At 38.5% G+C, this 21,447-nt stretch overlaps 1 long non-coding RNA gene across 1 annotated transcript; it reads left to right on the top strand.

Moving 5' to 3' along the window:
* Positions 1-232: 232 nt before the first annotated feature.
* LOC123959204 lies at positions 233-1,158 on the top strand. The gene is made up of 3 exons (XR_006822252.1): positions 233-412; positions 507-582; positions 678-1,158. It is a non-coding gene; the product is annotated as an uncharacterized LOC123959204 (long non-coding RNA).
* The last annotated feature ends 20,289 nt before the right edge of the window (positions 1,159-21,447 follow it).

Genomic DNA, 21,447 nt, shown 5'->3' with positions numbered 1-21,447 from the left:
AAATAGGGCAAATACCTTATTTAGACAAAGGACCCAGTCCATGTGGTGTAGACAACAACAAATGACTTCAGTGGGCCTACCTATAACATAAACAGCTACTTTCTGACACATTAGGCAAAAAGCCACTTGACTTATGTGGCAGGTTGAGGGTTTTTCCTCCCTCCCGCCACTATATGGCACTGCACTGGTGCCCTGACAACCGGATGCCGCTGCCGTGGCCTGTAAGTACAGGTGGTGATACACCTGTGTGAGTCTCTTTCTTACCTGGGTTGGGCGTTTCGGCTGTCGGCGACGGTGATCCGGCGTTGTGGTGGGCTGATGCGAGTGCTGTCACAGCTGGTTAATACCCCTAAACCTGCAGAGTCGCCGGTCGGCGTCCTGTATGCACGCAACATTGCTCTCGGTCCGTGTGGTAAGTGTGCTGTCTGCTTGCATGCTGATGGAACTGTCTGCTGTGTGCGGTTAGTGCATCGCGGTTAAACACAATGCTCCCTTGGTTGTTTTAGAGCGAATTGTTTGCTGTGCGGGCTGTCTCGATCTGGCCTGTGGCTGATTATGTGTGTGCGCTGTGGAACCGTGGGGGTATGTATTCATGTCTCTTGTATTGTATTCCATTTGATTGAATATATACCATGCGAAATATAATATAATGGTGCTAAATCTTCCCTTCCCTTCAGTGATCTGCTGCCTCGGCGGGGGTTTGAACGGCGGCTCGGTCTGTCTTTTTCGTGCCTTGGCTTTGGGTGTCGCTCTCTCCCCCTGTGGGATTGCCCTCTGCCGGGTCGGCCAGTTCCGGCTGTGTCTTGGCTCTAAGCGGGCTTGCCGGTTTTAGCATCTCTTTGTTGGTTGGGTCTAGTTACTGTATATTTAGTTTATACAGTTGGCATTTTGTGGTGTGTTTTTCATTTTGGTTGGTTTGAATTAATTGATTTGCACGTTTTGATTCATTTTTGGTGTGTTTTGCTTTATCCTTTTAGCCACTATGTATTTTAAATAGTATATTGTATATTAAATTATTAGGCCCATACTTTAATTTTATTCGGTAATGGCATGCCTTCTTAATCGGTATATGTAGTTGGTACTTTTTGTTAAGTTACTTTTGGTTTGGTTGTTTCTAATTAGTATTTTGTTAATAAAATTATTTGTTTAAATGTGAAACACTCTCTGCCCTGGCCTTATTTCATGCGAACCTGTGTGACCTATCAATATTATTTCCTAGGGTGAAATTCCCCAGGTGGTGGTGTTGGCAACTTATTTAAGTTATTACGTATTTAAATAGAATCACACCCTCGTCTTGCTACACTTACCCTATTTGAAGTGGAAGACCTTTTGTCCTTTAGAGAAAAAATGGTCAGAGATCAAGTCATGCAATTTCCCAGTGGACTTCCAGCACACAGGACTAATATTTTAATGTGTGGCCATGTCTCTCCTGTATAGACATGTTCAGACTTGCTCCTTTTATTCTACTTGGTTGAAGGTCAAGTTTCACAGTGGTTTCACCTCTCACGAGTCAATAGATGTGCATCCATTGATGTATTTTTACATGCATTTTGAAGTATTGCATTATAAATGGTTGATGGAAATGGCAAAATTTGAAGTTTTTATGTTCTCTTGAGGTGGTTTTTGCCTTTTTCGAAAAAATAGTTAATGCGCTAAATGAGAGATGGAAACACTTGCAGAATAAGTTCTGATGTAGTGAACGTTTGACTCAGATGACTGATCAGCTGTTTCTTTGTCTCCAGACAGCTTGAAACATTTCCAATACTAGCTGACATGAAAGAACAATAACAACTTGCCCAGTTGAAACACATTCCTGAAGGCCTCTCTCCATTTTTCTCAGGTCTATGATCGAGAGGTCCATGCAGCTGGTTTTGTTTCTGGTATGCAACCTCTACTTGTTTATTACAGCCATATGTAACTTAAACTTCTGATGGAAGTGGGATTTAATTTGCATTTTCTCTTTTTCCTTTTTTGCGACTTTTGCAAACTTCATTTAAAATTCGCTTGGCAATTAGATGGAAACACAGCTACTGACAACTTGTTTCCATCCAAATTATAGATTGTCACTGCTGCTACTTGTACAAAAGCATGACAGTTGATATCATGACAACTGTCCCGGTTGCTTGATTTGAATGACGTTGGTTTTATTGATTTGTAGGAGAATCCATAATACATTTTCTTTTCACAGTTTGTATCATTCAGTACTGCAGTGGCATGATAGTATCAAGCCGATGTTGTCACTTCAAGTGTTACCAACTTACTTGGCTTGGTTTGCAAAGTTGACAGGATTACCTCAACAACCGTGTAATACTGTATACACAGTATTTTTACCACATAAAATTGTCTGATGTTTATAGGTTATTTTAATTCAGAGGGGCGTGGTTTTAATGATTTGAAAAAATTTAAACATTTGGACGAGATGGCCATGAGAAGGCAACACATATATAGCAGCTGTTACATATTTTAAAATAACAACAACACCTTTAACAATAGGTGAAGCCTGGCTTTCCATGTATTCTGTGGAAAAAAAGACAGCTGGCAGGTGGATTGATGATAGTTTTTAGTAGCTTTAGTTCCCTGTAATGGAGTATTTTATAAAGTGTTGTTTCACAACTGACATTTTAATACTACATAAATTAAGAAAATACAAATACAATTGTGGGTTATAAAGAAATTAAAAAAGATTTAGGAGGTTTCATTCCCTACCACATCCCTGTCTGAGACCAGCTGTTACTGAATAAATCAAAATGAAGCCAGCTGAATTCCAATTAGCAGATCTGCATTTCCAAAATAAGATACTATTAGTTCTGCTGGCTACAGAAAGTTTCACTCAGAAAGACCAACTGGCAAAAAAGACACCAACATAATTTGATTTTAACTTCTCACAAAATAGTGACATTCAGACACTCTCTGGTTTTGATCTCATTTGATCCAAAGCCCCCATAGGTCTGAATTACTAGAAATGTGTTTTGCATGCTTGATTGCTATTGTAAACAATAACATATGTTTTATATAACTGTATACAAGAGCATTGGACTGTGGGGGGGGGAGCAATTTCATCCCACCCCCTTCAGTGGAAAGCTTCCTGTTGTGCAGTTAACTGTCAGATGACAGAGTGAGAAAGGGAAAAACAACATGGGAGGAGATGAGCTATGAAGAAGAACAGGAAACAAGAGGAGTGGAGGAGCTGTCAGTCACACTCTGGGTTCTAAGGGTTTAATATCTCTTTTTGCATGCACACATCTAAGCCTCCTCCTCATCTGCTGTCAGTGAGAGCCAGCTAGATGTCACTTTAACTCTGGATCTCCAGCTCATGACAGAGGTACTGAAGGTCAAATCACTAACAGTGAGCTCAGTTAAATGGGACTGAACATAAACCCCAGATAGTCTTAAAATACACTCAGCAGCAGAGTCGTTTCAGGGGATTGATCATGTTTATCAGTGTCTGCTGCACATCCTGCAGACCTTTTATTCATTAAGTATAATACTGTGGAAGATAGGCTTTATGAAAATGTACTCCTGGTTGACATTGTATTATAAATAGGCAGTGCATGTGAGATATGACAGAAGTGCTGCACTACACTTTATCAAGAAATGAATAATAAAGGAAAGTAGAAATAGAACTTCAAACAGGTAAAAACCAGAAACATGAAATATTGGGATGTTTTTATAGTGTTACTGTGTGTTCTGGGTCTCTGAGCCCTCTTGTGTTATAAGATAGATACCTAAAAGCACCAAATCCTGAAAGGAGATCCTCATAAATTATTCTTTGTGTTTATTACTCATTAAGTCATTTTCTGACCCTGGGTTAGGATTAGGGAAATTATTTTTATACTAGTATATTGTTTTGACAAAAACATGTTGAGGAAACATGATTGCTGCCCGGATTATGTTCAGTGGCAATGTTTTTCAAATGAAGGAAGATTAGAACACGTGTGAGTTATGTTGGTGAATGTTTTGCAACTTTGCAGACGCTTTCATTTAAAAGATTTCTCATAATGTTGATAAAAGATGTAATTTGTTGAACGTACTTTCTAGGAGTTGGGGCCATGTTTCATATTTTTAGCCATAATTTTTCTTGGTTATGACAATGTATTCGTTGTCGAGATCAGAAAAGGCAGGAAAAGTCACTCAAAGCAACAAACATGAACACTTGGATGACCACACAGGATTTATACACCCTCCCAGGTTAGCCAGACTTATTTAGTAGATAATTATCACCTAAATTTTCCTTTGTAAATATCCGTAAAAGTTTATAGACAGATGCTCTGGTTCAACTTTGACCTAACGTAATTTATGTAGCAGTTTTTCAACAAAATTAAGGAATATTACTGCTTTTTTGGGATTTCGGTTTTACCTATTGTTTAGGTAATTTGGCTTAACTGTTAGCTTGTTTACAACATATTCTGTGTTTTTTATCTGTCTGACTTTCTCAGATCTTAGTAATGGCTTTGTTGATAATAATGTTGGTGAGTATAACGTTATCATACATGACAGAACAAAACAAGACTCAAGTTGTAATGAACCAGAATGATCCTTTACTGTCTTGTTACTTAAAGGCGGCTCTATCTCCTTGCTGGCCATATTTATGGCTTTTACTTTCAGCAATTTCAGTTTCATTTCAGCTTGGTCTTTGGATCAAGAAACGGAAATTAAGACAGTGTCATAAAAATGAGTCTTGTTGAGTGAGAATATTACATAATCATGATCATACCCATCAGCCAATTTTTATTGCTCCAGTCATTTATTAACTCTCCATGATGTATTGATCTCTGATTTGGGCATATTATGACCGATGACAAAAAGAAACTAATAATGGATTTTTGATTTAGACTAGAAGCTCACTGAGGACAAGCAGTATATCTGACATGACAGGAAGATAACTGTATTCATCTGGGAGAGAGAGAGAGAGAGAGAGAGTGTATGTCCCATTTCTGGTTTGGAGTGGGTGAGCGAGTGTGTATGTGAGTAAGGTCACACTTAGTGAGATATCAGAAAAGCCATGTGCCTTCAAGTTGAATGGTGTTGGTGAGAGGAAGACCACAGCGGGAAGAAAGGGATTGTGGAATGTGACACTGATAGTATTTGTAGATGAAGATGAAGATTTGTAGAACAGTTAACTACTCTAATCATAATCATCAGCTAGATTTAATTTGATGTGTATCATTTGATTTGGGTGATGTATGATCCCTGCACATTTTCTTTTGACACAAATTCCAGTCCAACATCATATATCTACAATATTATTACAGAGTCTTTACTATAAAACCCTTTCATCAGAAAAAAAAGGTTTTTCGGTGACAAGTTATCCCAACCCTTCATATGAAGCTCCACACAAAATTCAGATCTGCTTTGCTATGAAAAGGGCATACTGACTTCCACTGACACTGAAAGTTGGGCATTATCGAGTCCTGCAGACTTGTCCAGTATTAACATAATTTCTAGGGATATTGGGGTGGTACTGTCACTGTGCCAGTTTAAAGAAACATTACATCCAACAAAGTCTGAAATGCAAATCAAAACTGAATTCATGAAATGTAGTTCTGAAGAAAAAGTTGATATGGGAGTTGGATGCAGTGAGTATGTGATGGGCATTGTGTATTTAACTATAGTGGCCAGTTAATCAACATCGGAAAATGATTACATGCCATTTGTGGAGATTAACCTGAGAAGTAGTGATTAAACATTATTGCAGTCAGATTTCATCACTATATACGTTGGAACTTGCACTCTGATTTGTTCAACAAAGATAACATGTTGATCTGGTGATAGGATGTACTAAAACAAGTTGTACAGGCTACAATTTATCTTGGAAAGGAGACCCTTGAGCAACTTCTCCAGCTTGCTCAAAGATGTCAATCAAACTGTTATGCCCCAAAGTGCTGGCTGAGCATCCAGTAATTCACCAGCAGGCTACGCTGAGTGCAAATGTCTGTTAAGTATATATTTTTTATCTTCACCTATTCATCTTCTAAAGGATTAATTCCAGTTATTTCCAGACTGTGCCTTATTTCCCATATTTTTGCCTTTCAGGATGACCTCATGCTACCTTACAGCTTTTCGATATATTTATAAAACAATCCCACGACCCTGTACGCAGGATAAGCGGTTGACGATGGATGGATATAAAACAATATAGAGTGGTGATGGTAATTACAATTCAACAATAATCATCCATTTGATTTTGGTTTTAAAAGCAATGAAAACCTCTTTTCTTAATCAGCTTCTTAGGTGGTGGGGTTCTAATTCATTATGGCAAAGATGGAGCCGTTTTGGTTATTTCCGATAAAAGATTTTTGTATTTTTTTTTTGTCTGTGGTCCTCTCACTGGTTTGAAGTGGGCGGGGCTGTGTTGGAAAACACAAGTGCACTTCAAATCCCAACTGACACAGTGCTTATTTGAGCCTGCCACTCCATTTCAAGCGACACGATGGCATGGCCAAATGGAGCGCAGCCAATGTGATGTCATGTACTTTAATGCACCAATCAGAATTTGACTCAGAATCTGATGACTGTTAAATTAGTTTAGAAACTTTATTGTCCTCAAAGAAGCAATTTGTGTTACAGCACATAGTATAGGTAGATAGACAGTGGGACAACAATACACTGCATCAGCCTTCCCAGCATCCTCTGTCAGGGCAACTCAAATAATGAATAAATAAATATCTAAATAGCACTGCATCCATATGCTAAAATTATGAATACACGTGCATTATATTTGTTAGATTATTTAATTTAATTTATTTTTAAACAAAACTGATCAGCAGTTTAATAGGCCTGAGTTGGCGTTGTCAGGGGCTTTTAATCTCTAAAAACCTCTAAATCACTTTACATTAGTTACATTGAATAACATTCAGCTTGCGGAGGCTACTTTTTATGAAATCAGGGCACAGATTTTGTTGATTAATTGTGTCATCTAAACAAAATCTAGTACAATTTCAGTGTGAACTAGAGTCATCTTATCCATGTTGAAAAATCCACACAGAGTTTAAGTGGGTTTAAGAGTTTAACAATAAACAATCACTTTCAATGAACAGACAAATTAAAGTGACCTCCATTTTAGATGAATATTATGTTAAGACAAATTTTGCTCTTTAAAAAGTACCAGCTTTATGATACTTTTGCTGAGACAGAATTAGTGTTAAAAAGGTCAAACCTTAATATTTTAATATGTTTTGTTGCCACCTTTGTAACTGCAACTGTTCCTTCAACCCTACGATTGTCGACCCAGCCACTCTACCACCTGAACTGCAGCCACTCTGTTTTAAAAGCTTTGCATTGGTTGGCTACCTTTACATCTTTGTTAGCTCTTTAAAATGTTACACAAAAGTGCTCTTTTTTTCAGTCTTATTTTCAAATGTTATTCTGGCCTTGTTTTCAGCTGTGTCTTTGAAATTTTCTGGTACTGCTTAGCAACAGGCACACACCTGCTGCTTCCTTCAACTTTCCAACTTATGAACTGATGCTTTTTACAGCCCAAATACTGCGGGCCTTCCCACACATGCCAAATGCCACACATCTAATCATAACAGCTTTGGTAGCTCTTTAGTGCTGATAAAAAAAACATTTTCCCACGGTAAAGATATGTTTGCTGCTGCTGAATTTTGCATGAAAAACTAGCTTGACATTTGCATGAAATTCACCTTTTTTTAGCTCATATCCTGTAAAAGATGAATTTGCCTTTTAGATACAGTTGCCAACCCTTTGGAATTACCTATATTTCTGTATAAATCGGTCATAAAATCTTCTTAAGATCTTCATCTCAAGTCACACAATAGACAAACAGTCTGCTTAAACTAACATTCAAAAAATTATGTGTTCTCTTGTTTTTACTTAGGGCAGGGCAGCTCTAGCCAGCACCTCCAATCAAGTCTCATTGATTAGACTCCAGTTTGGCTGAATCTTTACTCCAATTAGCTACTGGAGAAGTCATCGGCCTAGGGGTTCACATACTTTTTTTCACCATGCACTGTGAATGTTTACATGGTATGTTTATAAAAACATAATTTTGTCATTTTAGTTTAAGTAGACTGTGTTTGTTGTGACTTAGATGAAGATCAGATCACATTTTATGACCAATTTATGTAGAAATCCAGATAATTCCTAAGGGTTTACATACTTTTTCCTGTGACTGTTTAGTGTGTAGTTATTGTGTACTGTCCAAATATTTGGACAAATTATATTTTGATGCTTTGGCAACATTGTTTTTGAAACTTTCATGCCAATAAAGCCCTTTTGAATTGAAAAAAAACTATTTGCCTATAAAAAGGATACATTTTGATATTTCCATGTTTTATTCACTGCAGCTATTCTCTCTTTAATGCAAACCATCACATTTGCAGCACTATAAAGGCACTGAAGGTAATTCTGGTTGGCCAATTGAACCGGGATGAACCTTTCTCCTTGAGTCTAACAGCGCCGGCCCCACAGCCAACTTACCATCATGGACAGAACATTGGCAGAGTGAGAGGGCTTCAAAGAGTGGGACGTTTCTACAAAGCAACAGTTCGAGCTTCAGAAGCAGCTACAAACAGGGACACCAATGCCCACCAGCCACAGTGTGCCTTGTGACGGGATGTGAATGTGTGATAGGATGGGGTCAGTCACTCTGAGGAAAATGAGGGTTGTAATGTTGGATGAAGGTGCACTTAAAAAGAGTTCATCTGAGAGCAGCAAGGACAAACCAGGTATTTGGCTGACAGTCATTCTGTCGCTCTGGGCATGAAACAAATGGCATTATGATGTAAGAACATTTACTCAAAATGGCACCAGGATATTTATATAATTCAATATATGTATATAGTGCTGAATGCTGAACCTAAACAGTATGTTAACACCAGGCTGAAATTCAGTATTTTACTGTCCTCTCTGGATGAAAGTTTCAGCTTTTCAGAAGTGTGTTTTTTACACCTGTAAAAGATGATGATTTTATCAGTTTATTTTGTTTTAACAGATTTTATTATTATGTTTAAGTTGTATTAAGTGTGGACCTGTTGCATGCAGTTTTAACCAGCCATGTATTTTGGAGCCCTGTCTGACATTGAAGATGATCAGCACACAGAGAGTGAAAGTGGGCAGCGGAGCAACGACAGGAATGGAGATCAATATCAGGGGCTGAGGGACGGAGAACAAAGCAGATGGCCATATACATGTAGGTGTTTTAAATTATGTGACTTCAGTAAAAAAAACCAATTACATAAGCTTAACATTTTCCCAAAGGCATTTTCACATGAGTAATTTTTTTCATAATTGTGTTTAACAAGTTGAGAGATAAAAAAACAAATCAAGCAAAACACATCCTAATATTTTTTTAGATCAGAAAGCAATATTACCACATGCTGCTGTACACAAGTTTCTTGTTTGACATATGAATGTTTAAACATTAGCTGCTTAGGATTCTGCTCCAGATACTATGCTTCATTGTGTTATAGAGGCTTTGGAGAGTCTGGAGCTGACTCTATGTGGCGGTCTAACCTGTGGCATTTTACAATGAATGGATTAAAGGAGTGGCTTTGCTACACTAATTTTGTTATTTTAAAGCAGCATTTAATCATCACTTTGTCTACCAAGTGGACCATAATATGTCACCACTAATGCATAAATAGAGGGTGCTATATATTTATTCAAATCCTTGATTGCTTGTTGTTTTTTATAGAAATGAATGACTCTCTAAAATAGATTGCTGATAAAGATGCATGTCTAGTTTACCGTAAAAACATGATCCTTAAATGGTATATTTTAGTAGGAGCTTTGATATCTTCATCTGGTGCCCTTCGTCAACCTTGGTATGGAGCCATTAACCAACATTTTCTCTCCTTGTTGGCTGTAACCATTGCAGGAGGCAACATGCATGCAAATGGGAATTTGGTTATTTTTCATTTTGTTCTTTGATTGATTGCTGATTAATTAGACGTACACAGACTTGTCTTTGTGAAGTCCTTAGAGACGTGCTTTATGATGATATTCCAGCAGGCTACCATCATTATTTCCCTGTCAGACATTGTCAGACATTTTCTAATTGCCTAGCATATTCATGTTCTTTTTAAGTACATTTAGTAGTACATTTACTTTAGAAAAGGCGGATCCATCTAAAATTTGGAAAAATTGACGGATAAATCAGGGTCACTCTTATTTAGTGACTTAAGCCAGTTACAACTAGTGAGCCAGAACTTTACACAATAATTGTCCATTCAAATTGCACCTGCCAGTGGTCTATGGAAGTGACACAATTCACCTGCAACTCAGCAAGCCAGGAAACCAAATTACATTAATGACTTTGTTTTAGTAATTAATTGTTCTTTTCTAGTATATTCAGTGCTTGAAGTGGGAAAAGAATGGTGCCAGTACCCCCTGACCCTCCCCCACACTATCCTCAACCTGAAGGAGAAACTAGTATAAATTACTGTTAGTAAATATTATAACATTAAATGCAAAGTATTATATCATGCTAGTATAATATTAATATATTTACAGGTCACTTTGTGTTGTTAAGTGGTGGGGACATAGGTGCTCAGATTAAGGGTGTGACGACACACAACACTCACGAGAACAAGATGAGAAGATATTTTAACAGTATATTGAATAAATATTCATTGCTGAAATATAGCAGTGGGAGGGTCCAGGGGTCCTCCCCAGAATACTTTGAGCATTAAACACTTAATTTACGCATCAATTTATGGTGGAAATGTCTTAATTTATATTAAGGGAAACAAAATTAAGGTGGCAGGTGACAATTCAAAATATAAAATATAATGGAATATAATGCAGAAATCAACAATTAGTTGTTGTAGCTTAAGTTACTTTTTTGGACAATGCACATTTCTTTCTTCTATATTTCAAGTGCATTGCACGTTTTCTTATTGTTCATTGTTTCATTTGTTATTTAACATTTCTCGTTGCAAGCTGTTTTTCAGAACATTTTTAACAAAAACTTTCAAAAAGTGATAGAGACATTCTGATTCTGACCTGTCCCTAGTGTTCCCAGTGTGAATGACACCTATCTGTCAATATTTTTAAACGTCCTGCCCCATCCAGGCTGTGATTGGTCGGTTCACAAAAACTGACATTGACAAGCTACTTTCTGCACAAGGCTGCTTAAAAGGCACCCGAGCTTCTCTGCTCCCTCATCTGTCTCCCCTCCAACAGAGATTAGCAGGCAGGCAAGAACGGGAACAGGTGAGCGTCACATAGCGCTCAGAGAACCTGAAATGGAGAGGGTGGAGGAGAGTACTGGCAGCTTGTGAGAAGTACCAGTACGCAAGAAAAAATCCTGGTGCGCCAAAGCGTAAAAGTGGTGCCAATACGCCAAATAAGTGGTTAACGCTGGGAAAGAGTTTGGTTAGGTTTAGGCAACAAAACTGCTTTTAGGTTAGGTTAAAGAAAAGGTCATGGTTTAGGTTAAAATAAGCATCTTACGTTATGTGTCCCCCTTGTGGACTTTCTCGCTCTTTACACTACTCCTGTCATAATTAAGTCCACTAGAGGTTGGTGCCTGGCATCCAATACGGCCATTTTTATGGTGAGGACGGGCTGATCTTAGACCCCATTTTAGCTATAACAGATTATCCCTGCACTGGGATGTCCACTTTTCAATATCATCAAGTCACTAAATCCTATTGTTGTTCCCACAGTTCACAAAACATAGTAGTCACACCTGTACTCTGAAGTCCAAACCTTGATTTTCCTACAAAAAGGAATTATAGACTAATCGTAAACTGATGCTAGCCAACTCACAGCCCATCTGTCCACTCATTTGATCAATTTCAGTCTGAGTTCAGATGTAAACACTCTACTAGAACTGCACTCACCAGGATAGTAAATGATTTTTTAATTGCTGTGGATTCTCAGCTAACATCTGTCTTGTATTTGACACAGAGGACCACAAGGTCTCCTTAGATCTTGTTAAGGATTCTGTTGTTCTTGAGGGGCTGGTACTTCTTCTGTCTGACAGAACTCATTCTACTTATGTGTAGAATAGTTGTGTACTGGAGTATCGTCGGGTTAAATGTAGTGTCCCACAGGGATATGTACTTGACCTGGTTCTGTAATGTGTACGGGCTCTCCTTAGTCACATCTTCAGTAAACCAGACATACATTTTCAGCTAGTCAGATGACATTTAAATCGATGTCCTTAGCAAATCTTCCTGCAGTTTTTGGTGGCAGCATTATTTTGCACAGATAGACAGTAAGGAATTTGGGTATAATGTGTGATCCTAAAAGTATCACAACATATGTTTTATTAATTTATGTAACATAGCAAGCAATAGTCCCAATATTTAGAATGTACATATTCTGATATTGCAGTCTATGTGGTTATAATATCTTGAATCAACTACTGTGTGTATCTATGTTCTTTTCTCCAACCAATGACAAATACTAAGGGGCTGTTTTAATCATAAAACGTATTCTGAAGTCTTTGCCTTGGTTACCAATACAAGATAGCAGATTTCTCCTTTTGACCTACAGAGCTTTAAATGTCCTACCAAAAAAAAAACAACACTATTTTGCTTTTTACAGTCTCTTGATGATGACTAGCAGCATGGCTCTAGGGATAGCAATGTTGGTCTGTTGGTCCTCTACTTTGGCCAAGACTGAAATATTTCAACAGCTATTTGGTGGTGTTGGGGTCTAGTCAGGGCAGGTTTGGTTATTAGCAAAATATTGAAGAAACAATATTTAGAAATATGAACAAAGCTAATAATGTTACAAAAAACATTTATAAAGATGAATACATTTGGGGCACCCCCATAAAAGGGGTTTTCCCACCTATAAATACTATTAAGTGTGAATCAGAGTACTGCCCATCACAACCAGCTGTTTTTATAACACAACACAGATATAACCCATGGGAAACTGCTCTTTAAAGAGGTCATATTATGCCTTTTCTCTATTCCCCTCTCCTTTATTGAGTTATTTACCTTTTTTGTGCATGTAACAGGTTTGCTAAGTGAAAAAGCCCAAAGTCCACCCAAAAGGGAGTTCCCATCTCCCACAGAAAACACTGCACTGCATACAGGTGTTACTTTGATGTAGAGAAAGTGCACAGTCAAAACTTTACGTATGAGAGATACATTTGTTACAGATTAATTACTCATCACTCTGAAACTCTTGCTCTAGTCTATGTTGCTAAGTTGGTAAGGGGAACATATACAGCTGAACCTAAGCCGTGTTTACTGGCTTCTCACGACTCGCCCTCAGGGGCATCGTATAGGGGTGAAAAGTTGGGACAATTCCAAAAATAGATAAAAACTAATGTGGTGCCTAATAGAGAAGAAAGAATACCTTTTTGGACCTGACAACGCCACCTTCTGGTAAGGGCAGGAGGAACCCTTTAGAACCCTTAATATATAAGGTTGTGTGTCGTGAACTCTGATTTACCCCAAACAGCAACAATTACAAAGAGGCATGTGTTGTACAAAAGTAAGTAAATTTTATTACAAGTATATTGTTAAAATCCCAATTTAAATACCAACGGCATAATTAAAATTACCCTGGTAATAAATTTGTTGGGGGAAAAAAACAGTGTTACTCTCCTCAGGGTAGGAGGGTCAAGTCGGCTCCCACACACCACCCCGATCAGCGACTGTGGTAGACAGAAGAGGGAGACAGCAGACCCAACACCAAGAAGTACATGCACTATACACTCAACATCAGAATGTCACCCAGTGCAGTCTCACCACGGAAAGGGAGGCAGTGTGCCGATATGGACCCAGCCTTGTACAAAGTCAAGCTCTGGATATACAGAGAGAGGAGAGCAACCTGTATTTAAACCACCATCCAAAATATGACACAGAGTAGACGCCCAATACAGGACATCTATTCCACAGTGGGGCACTAGACCGAGCAACAGACATCTTAAAATTGACTGGAAAACCATTTAACAAAAGAAACAAAAAGATAAAACAGTAGAAAACAGTGGCTGGCCTGATCCGCTTTGCAAGGTTACACAAAGTCCACAAAGCACAGTAAGCACGGGGGGGGGGGCTTAGCGCACTTATCAGTGACGGTGTTTAGTTGCAGTCAGTAGATGCACCAGAAATACATGCCAGCATCATTCCAGGGAGGCTGTGGGGATTTCTCTGTCTCTCTTGCTTGTTGTACCAAAACAAATTAAATATTTATTGATGACAAACAATTTTTCAAACACAAATTATTTTCTCACATAATGACCATTATGAAATTAAATAAAAACAACCTTCTGTCTGTACTGGATGCTGGACAGCAGCTTACCTCAGCCTTCATGTGAGTTACAGACAATATTAAAATAATCCTGTTTGATAAATTCATTTAGATTGAATTTTGGCTATTAAATGACATCTATAGAGACAGGGCAATTTATTTGAGAAGTTTGCATGCACGCACAAACGCACACACACACACACACACACACACACAAATCTAATGTATGTAATCAAGTGGTGGTGATACAGTACTGTAGGTAATTTGGGTCAATGTTCTGAAGTGTTGGTGTCATTTATTGGTATTTGGCATATTTTAAAATATACTATATATATCACGGTATATATGTATATATCACATGCATTGTCCTACAACCTTCAGAGCCAGGGCCCTTTTAGGTAGAAGAAGTGTGGAAGCAAAGGAAGAAGAGAAAGAAAGTTACAGCGATGATGCGGATGAGAGATCCATAGTGGAAGAAGTCATAAAAAGGATGTTGAGGTTTGTGGCCAGCAGATTTGACTGACAGGGACAGGGAGCCTTTTGTCTTTCATAAATGTTTAGAGAATTTTATCTCTTAATTTTACAATAAAAATACACTGAGACTGTAAAAGATTGCCTTAAGGACATTTTTTATGGTGGCTATTAATCTTGCATCAAATAATGAACTGCATACTGTATGCAGACTTGCATGTACAAATCACCAGCAGTAAATATTGTGCTAGTACTAGTATTGAACTACAAGAAGCAAGACAGTGCAAGCCTTTAATTAGAGTTATGTAAAGCTTTTGATGGGACAGTTAGGTCCTAGAGATGTGGTGACAACAGCTGCGCAGAGGGGGCCCAATTTGATTTTTATGTCATGGGGCCCAAAATTCCTGGCGGCCCCCCCTGCCCGTCCTAATATGCTTCTGATTGGCCAGTAGTCCTTAACTAGGAACTGTGCATGTGCAACTCCCGACAAAGATCATGTAGAGGCAAGATGTACCACTCCATAGCTAAAACGAAGCGTTGTGGCTAAAACGAACCGTTCAACACACAGGGTGAAAAGAGGAGCAGCAGCAACGTGCAGTATGACAAAAATATGGTGTTCTTTGAAAATGAAACCATGTAAACCTATTCTGGTACAACCCCTAAATAACTGAACCTGAAAATTAACATAATAAAAGTAACAGAAGGATTTATTTAACCTTAACACAGATCAATGATCAGCAACTTCAGCCAATAAACCACTATCATCTATTCTACGCAAAATAAAAGCATACAACAATCAGCAAGCATGTAAATGTAGATGTGTGTGTGTGTGTGTGTTAGTGCTGTAGTACTTGAGACCGGTCTTTTGTTGGTCTTGGTCTTGTCTCGGTCTCTGACATTGAGGACTCGGGATTTTATTTCAAGACCAGTCAAGACCATAACTTTGGGAATATCAATAAATTGCTTTTGCAATGTCTGATTTATTTGTTAACATCCTAACTTTGATTGGATGTAAAACGTATTGCTTCAAATCCAACCAATAACCCTAAATAAAAATGTGTTGTTACTGTTAATGATGGTAAGCATGGAAAAGTTGCATAAAGATACTTAGGTTGATTTTAGCTCTTAGTGTTTGTTTGTGGGTGTTTTAATGGGAATGTGGATCTTTCAGATCAATTTGAGAAGTACCTCTGATCTCATTCCACATTTTATTTAATGTGGGGAACTGATCTTGGTCTTGACTCGGTCTCGCCCTCCCTCAGTCTTGGTCTCGACTTGGTCTCAACCCCTAAAAGTCTTGGTCATGTCTCGGTCTCGTTAAACTCTGGTCTTGGTGTTGACTTGGTCTTGGTTGGGGCGGTCTTGACTACAACACTTGTGTGTGTGTGTGTGGGCATAATAGAGAGGAGAAGAGAGGTATATGCCAGGTGTAACCAAGTGGGTTGGTCATCACGCAATGATCCAAAATGGCTCGCGAAGCTTAAGCAAAGGGCTAGGACCCAAAATGGCAGACACAGGGACTTTCCAAAAGTACTTGCTACTCCCTCCCCCTATCTGTCTTCAGTCAGTTTGCTTGTTCACGAGGAGGGCTCGCCACATTGAGTGCCATCCGAAACCCATAAGCGTGGAGTGGTAGTGATTTATAAAATCTTCTAATGCTGAGTTCGATGCAGGCTTGTTGGAGTTGTGTTACACCATTTACTGCACGATGGAGGACCTTTCTTTTTGTGTGACTACACCCATAAACATAGTCTTTTTAAATTATGGATATACATTAAGATTTCTGTATCACCATGCACAGGTTAACAATGTAGCCTAAAGGGTATGTATATATATATATATTTTTTTTATATCTTATTAATCTCATATGAAAATTTTCAGCCAAAAAAAAGTACATAAAACGACAGAATAATAGAACATGACACATCTAGATATAGGGGTATCAGTAACAAGCAACAAAGTCACTGAAGAAAAACTATTTCAGTGTTTTCACATTTTAACTGTTTTAATTGCTTTACTATACCTCAGACCATATAATGCTTCAATATAATGTTTGATTTAAATTTTTAAATGTTTCGACTATTTGTGAATGTAATATTTTCCATGCAACATCAGTATGTTGTACATTATCAGTGTGACCATGGTGACTTAAGCATTTAGCTGAAAGCACAGGCTCACAGTAGCGCTAGCATGGCTGTAGACTCTTAGCCTTGTTAAATCTTGAGTACATGGCAAGTAGGTAATTTCCAGTCAGAAATTTTCTTTCAAAAAGTAATAGTGTGAAAAGGGATGTAGGGAGAAATGTGTGACAAGGATGGAATGTATTTTTGGCATTATTTTCAATCAAAATTATATTGACCCTTAGAGTTCAATAAAAAACTGCTGGTTATGGGCTGAGCTGAACCAGGCCTCAGAGAGTCTTAAGAGTTGCACATAAAGTAGATTTATCACAGCATCTTTCTGGTTCCCACGGGTTATCACTTACTTCTGAGAAACATTTTTCTAAAAATAGAAACTTAATTAAAGGCAGGGTAGGCAAGTTGCTTCTGAAACACTTTGTGTCATATTTGTTGAAACTGTCTTTATACATCAATGCATATTAAAAAGTTAGGTGCTCTGAAAAAGAGAGTATAAAAATCGTCTGTCTGTAGTCCTCTCAGCGCTGCAGTAAACACAGCCACTCGTTCCATTCGGACCGAATGCAATGATTGGCTGGGTGACTGTCACTCTCCCTCGCTGCCATGGCTACCAGCCCTGCTGCTACATGAGCTGCCCTCGTGCGCGCACCCGGTCAGCTCGCTCAGACCTGACGAGCGAAGCGGTCAGACCGGAGGTGATATCTGCGTGGCTTTTCAACGATAGTGACAACTGAGGACCACCAAAAGGCTGAAAAGTTACACCGTGGTGACTTTATTTCTGCTGGACAAGTAATCTGGCTTTTAACATTTTGATGGTAATTTGTTACTTTCATCGCTAGCAAACATAGCTATCTACTTAGCATACAGCTAACGGTTGCTACGAGTGCAGGCTGGTGTATCAGCCAGAGTAGAGACGATGAATTATATCTAGCTGTAGGTGAGCTGGAAAACAGCAGCGCAAGCTGTGTTTTCCAATGCTAATATTAGGTTATGACAATGTAGGTGTAGACTGCGCAGGTTTAGTTATTCACCATCTAGGTTTATTATACTATGATTACACATATCTTTATCTTTACACCTTGTATCTAATCTGTTTGTGTAATTATCTTGTGTCTGCAGGCAGGTTGTTTGACTGTATGTTACTCTTTTACAAATGATGTAGCTGTGTGTTGGAAGTTACAAGAAATACATTTCAACATTAGTGTACATAAACAATGATGGCTAAAGGTCCCCAAGTATCTGTGTTTCTGGTATATAAGCTACCTATAATATAGTTTGACATTGTTCGTAGCTAAACCTACTGTAGCTAAAACCTTTTACTGTAACTGGTGTTATGCCATTACTTATTTTACCAGAAGTAAAAATTCCTGTATGTTTTATTTCTACTGCGCCCTCAGGTCACCTACAGTCTTCCAACACCCTGTGCTTCTCACCAGTACACTGATCGGACCATGCTTGCTGGCCTGGATTACAACCACCGTGTCCACAGACCAGCCAGGAGAAAAGCTGATGACACAGTTCAGTATGTTGCATTATGAGTACTCTGGTGCATTTTACTCAATACATTTATAAGTGATGAGTCAAAAAATATTAAACAGTATGAGGAATACAGATGGTGCTGATTTATTGTTATTGATTGCATTTTATATGGAAATAGTTTACTAATTACTCTATAAGAGAACAATGTCAGGTGTTAGAAACTTTTCACTAAGCTGATCTTCCTTTCTGTTTTATCAGGTACAGAAAGGTGTACAACAAAAAGTCCAGGAAGTGGAGCTTGTACTCATTGAAGGTGGAGAAGGACTACAGTTACATCGCAGACCTCCAGAGTGCCATCCTCCTCCTCCTCCTCAGGAGATGCCTAGAAGCAGAACCAGGAGACCTGATGATCCCCGTCAACATGGGGTTCAGTCAGGTGTCCCTGCCCCAACTGTGTTGCTAGATACAGCAAAATATAAAATAAAGTAATATGGTGGATTTGAAATGTGGTAATCATGTCAGAGAGGTGACTGTGATATATTATATCATCTCCAAAGCAGCGATACGATGCTACGAGTAAAGTCTGAACTGTCTTCATAATCAGTCAAGATACCTCTGGACACACCTTGTCTCTTCCTGTATATACTTATTTTTATTGATGTTTTAAAAATGATCTATTTGTGATATAGGTTGTAGTTTTAGTAGTATATAATAACAATAAACAAGTATTATACCACATTTGGATCTCATTATTTCAGACATAAGACATAAATGTAGTCGCTTGATTGTTTATGCTGCAAGTGTAAAGAAAAGGCATTTATCATTTTCAATGTTTTATTTAAAAAAGAATGAAAATATTATCCAGAATAGGGAAATATATCCTTGTATTTTCTCTACCCTCCTGGGCATAAAAAGAAAACAATGTACAGGTATTCATTCACACAGTGGAGGGAATTATTTGTGTAGCAGTTGGTGACATTACATCTTACACCCTGCTAGGATTAAACCTCTATTGTCCTGGTGGATCAGAATAACAGTTGCATATCTTCCAGAAAGCAACTTAGTATCACGACTCTGTGATCAAGTGCTCCACATTGCCACGCTACAAACTGTCTGTATGCTGCCTGACTGAACTGTCTGTTACTCTGTCCTGCGTCTGGAAGGTCAGCCTTGTGTGGTGCATGGAAACACTGTAGTCTGGATGTTGTCCAGTCCTCAGATTCTGGCCTGTAAAGGAATATATAGTTGTTAGAACCCCAAATTGGAAAGATCGGTGTAATAGGACAGAACATTCATCAACATGATCAGATATTTTTATTGAACAGGGCCTTGTTGTTCTCTAACAGGACTTCTGTGTCCACATTACACACCAGGTCAGTGTACATGACACAGATGAGCCGATGGCTGAAGCAAAGCTGTAGTTAGTTGTTGTAATCAGTAAACGATAAAAAAAAGTAATAACAATAGTGATGGATTACATTTATAAAGCACTTTATTTTTGACAGTCAAAGGGCTTAGCGGGAAACACCAGAGAAACTTTGAGACAAGTACACTGGGAGATAATAGACTAATATTAAAATATATATGTATAGATATACCTGTTCATATGCTGTTGTCGCAGCTCCTAGAATATGTGCTGCTTAGCTTGCACCTCGTCCTCCCCGTCCTGCCCCCGGCAGCCCTCCCTCCTCTGCTTCGCCTCGAACCCGAGCCTGTCCCGGTTTGTGCTTGGCTCTGGGGTGCAGTCCTCAGAGACAATAATGCTGTCACCAACACGAAATACACGTTTGTGTAGTGTAACTGATGGAAACGGGAAAATGTGTATCAGCCTGTTTTTAGCTTTGCCCAATGTTACCGCAGCTGTTAGCACAGCTACCTGTTGCTAACAGTTAGCTAGCCAGCTCGTTACTGATTAAAACTCGGTCTTTTTAAAACCTATCCAATAATAACATGCTAGCTTGATAGTGAGTACTAACAGCCGGGTTAGTTGTTTATTTTCATAATGATAAAGTTAGATGTTTTCTTACCTCTGATGTGAGCCGCTGCTCTCTGCTCTTCACACTGTCCTCGTCCTCCTGCGGTGTCGGCAACGCGCGTTAACGGTTTTTGGGGGCGTGGCTTTGGAAGGAGCCCAGAAGGGAGGGGGTGGGAGTTTCTCTGTTGGATACTTTCAAAATCCAGCAGTTTCTTGCTAGTTTCTCAAACTTACCTACTCTGCCTTTAAGGCTATCATCAAGGTTTTAATTTAACCATACAAAATACTCAAATCAATTACACTGCATTAATTTGGCAGATGCCTTGGGCCAAAACAACTTGCAATAAGTGCATTTAACCAATAGGTCAAATAATATATACTACAATACATCAAGGCCAGAAATTCTTGTTAAAAACAAGAAACTGAACTGCAACTGAATCACTATAATAGGGTTATAACTGGAGAGGATACTGAAGATTTTAGGAAGTGTTTTTATTATCACCATAGCTACCACCTCACCTCATCCGAAGGTGTCGATTACAAAACAGCATGTCACAGGAAGGGGGGTAGGGACTTTTTGTCATCCACCAACCACCTTAGTGTTGTTTGGTAATTTAAGATCACAAATTTAACTGTCTCTGTAAATTAAAAAGCAACAAATACAGTTTATATTACACATGTAGAATATGATGTTGATTCTATAACATCATATAAAGAAATAAGCAATAACGCCTTGTGCATGTGTGTGTGTGTACACCTTCATTTTTTCATTTCATTTCAATCATGATCAGCGCAATATTTCTGGATTTCAGTGCACCAGTGACAGTCCCTCTTACTAACTAAACTGCCCACACAGTATCTAAATGCCCACACTATGCATCATAGTCACTGATCACCATCTCCTGTAACTCTGACATTTTCAGTCACTAAGTGGCTCATAAAATGTGTTACAGGGGTAAAGTACAAACTCAAATGATGTTAGTAAATCTTCTTAGCAAATTCTAAAAGATAACATTAAGCCCAGAGTAACAAAAAAACATAATTTATTCTGACCAAGAAAGGTGATTTTCATTAAAGTCAGTACACATCATGAGAAGTCAAAGATGATGCAGCATGCCTTCCTTAGAGTACTCTGCAGTGAGCTATGGCTAGAAGATACACTGGAAAAGTATGTATTTAGGTTAATCATGCTTCAAAGGCATGTGT

This window comes from Micropterus dolomieu, linkage group LG20 (genome assembly GCF_021292245.1).
Source record: "Micropterus dolomieu isolate WLL.071019.BEF.003 ecotype Adirondacks linkage group LG20, ASM2129224v1, whole genome shotgun sequence".
Taxonomy (NCBI): Eukaryota; Metazoa; Chordata; class Actinopteri; order Centrarchiformes; family Centrarchidae; genus Micropterus; species Micropterus dolomieu.
This window is presented reverse-complemented; position numbering and strand designations above follow the sequence as displayed.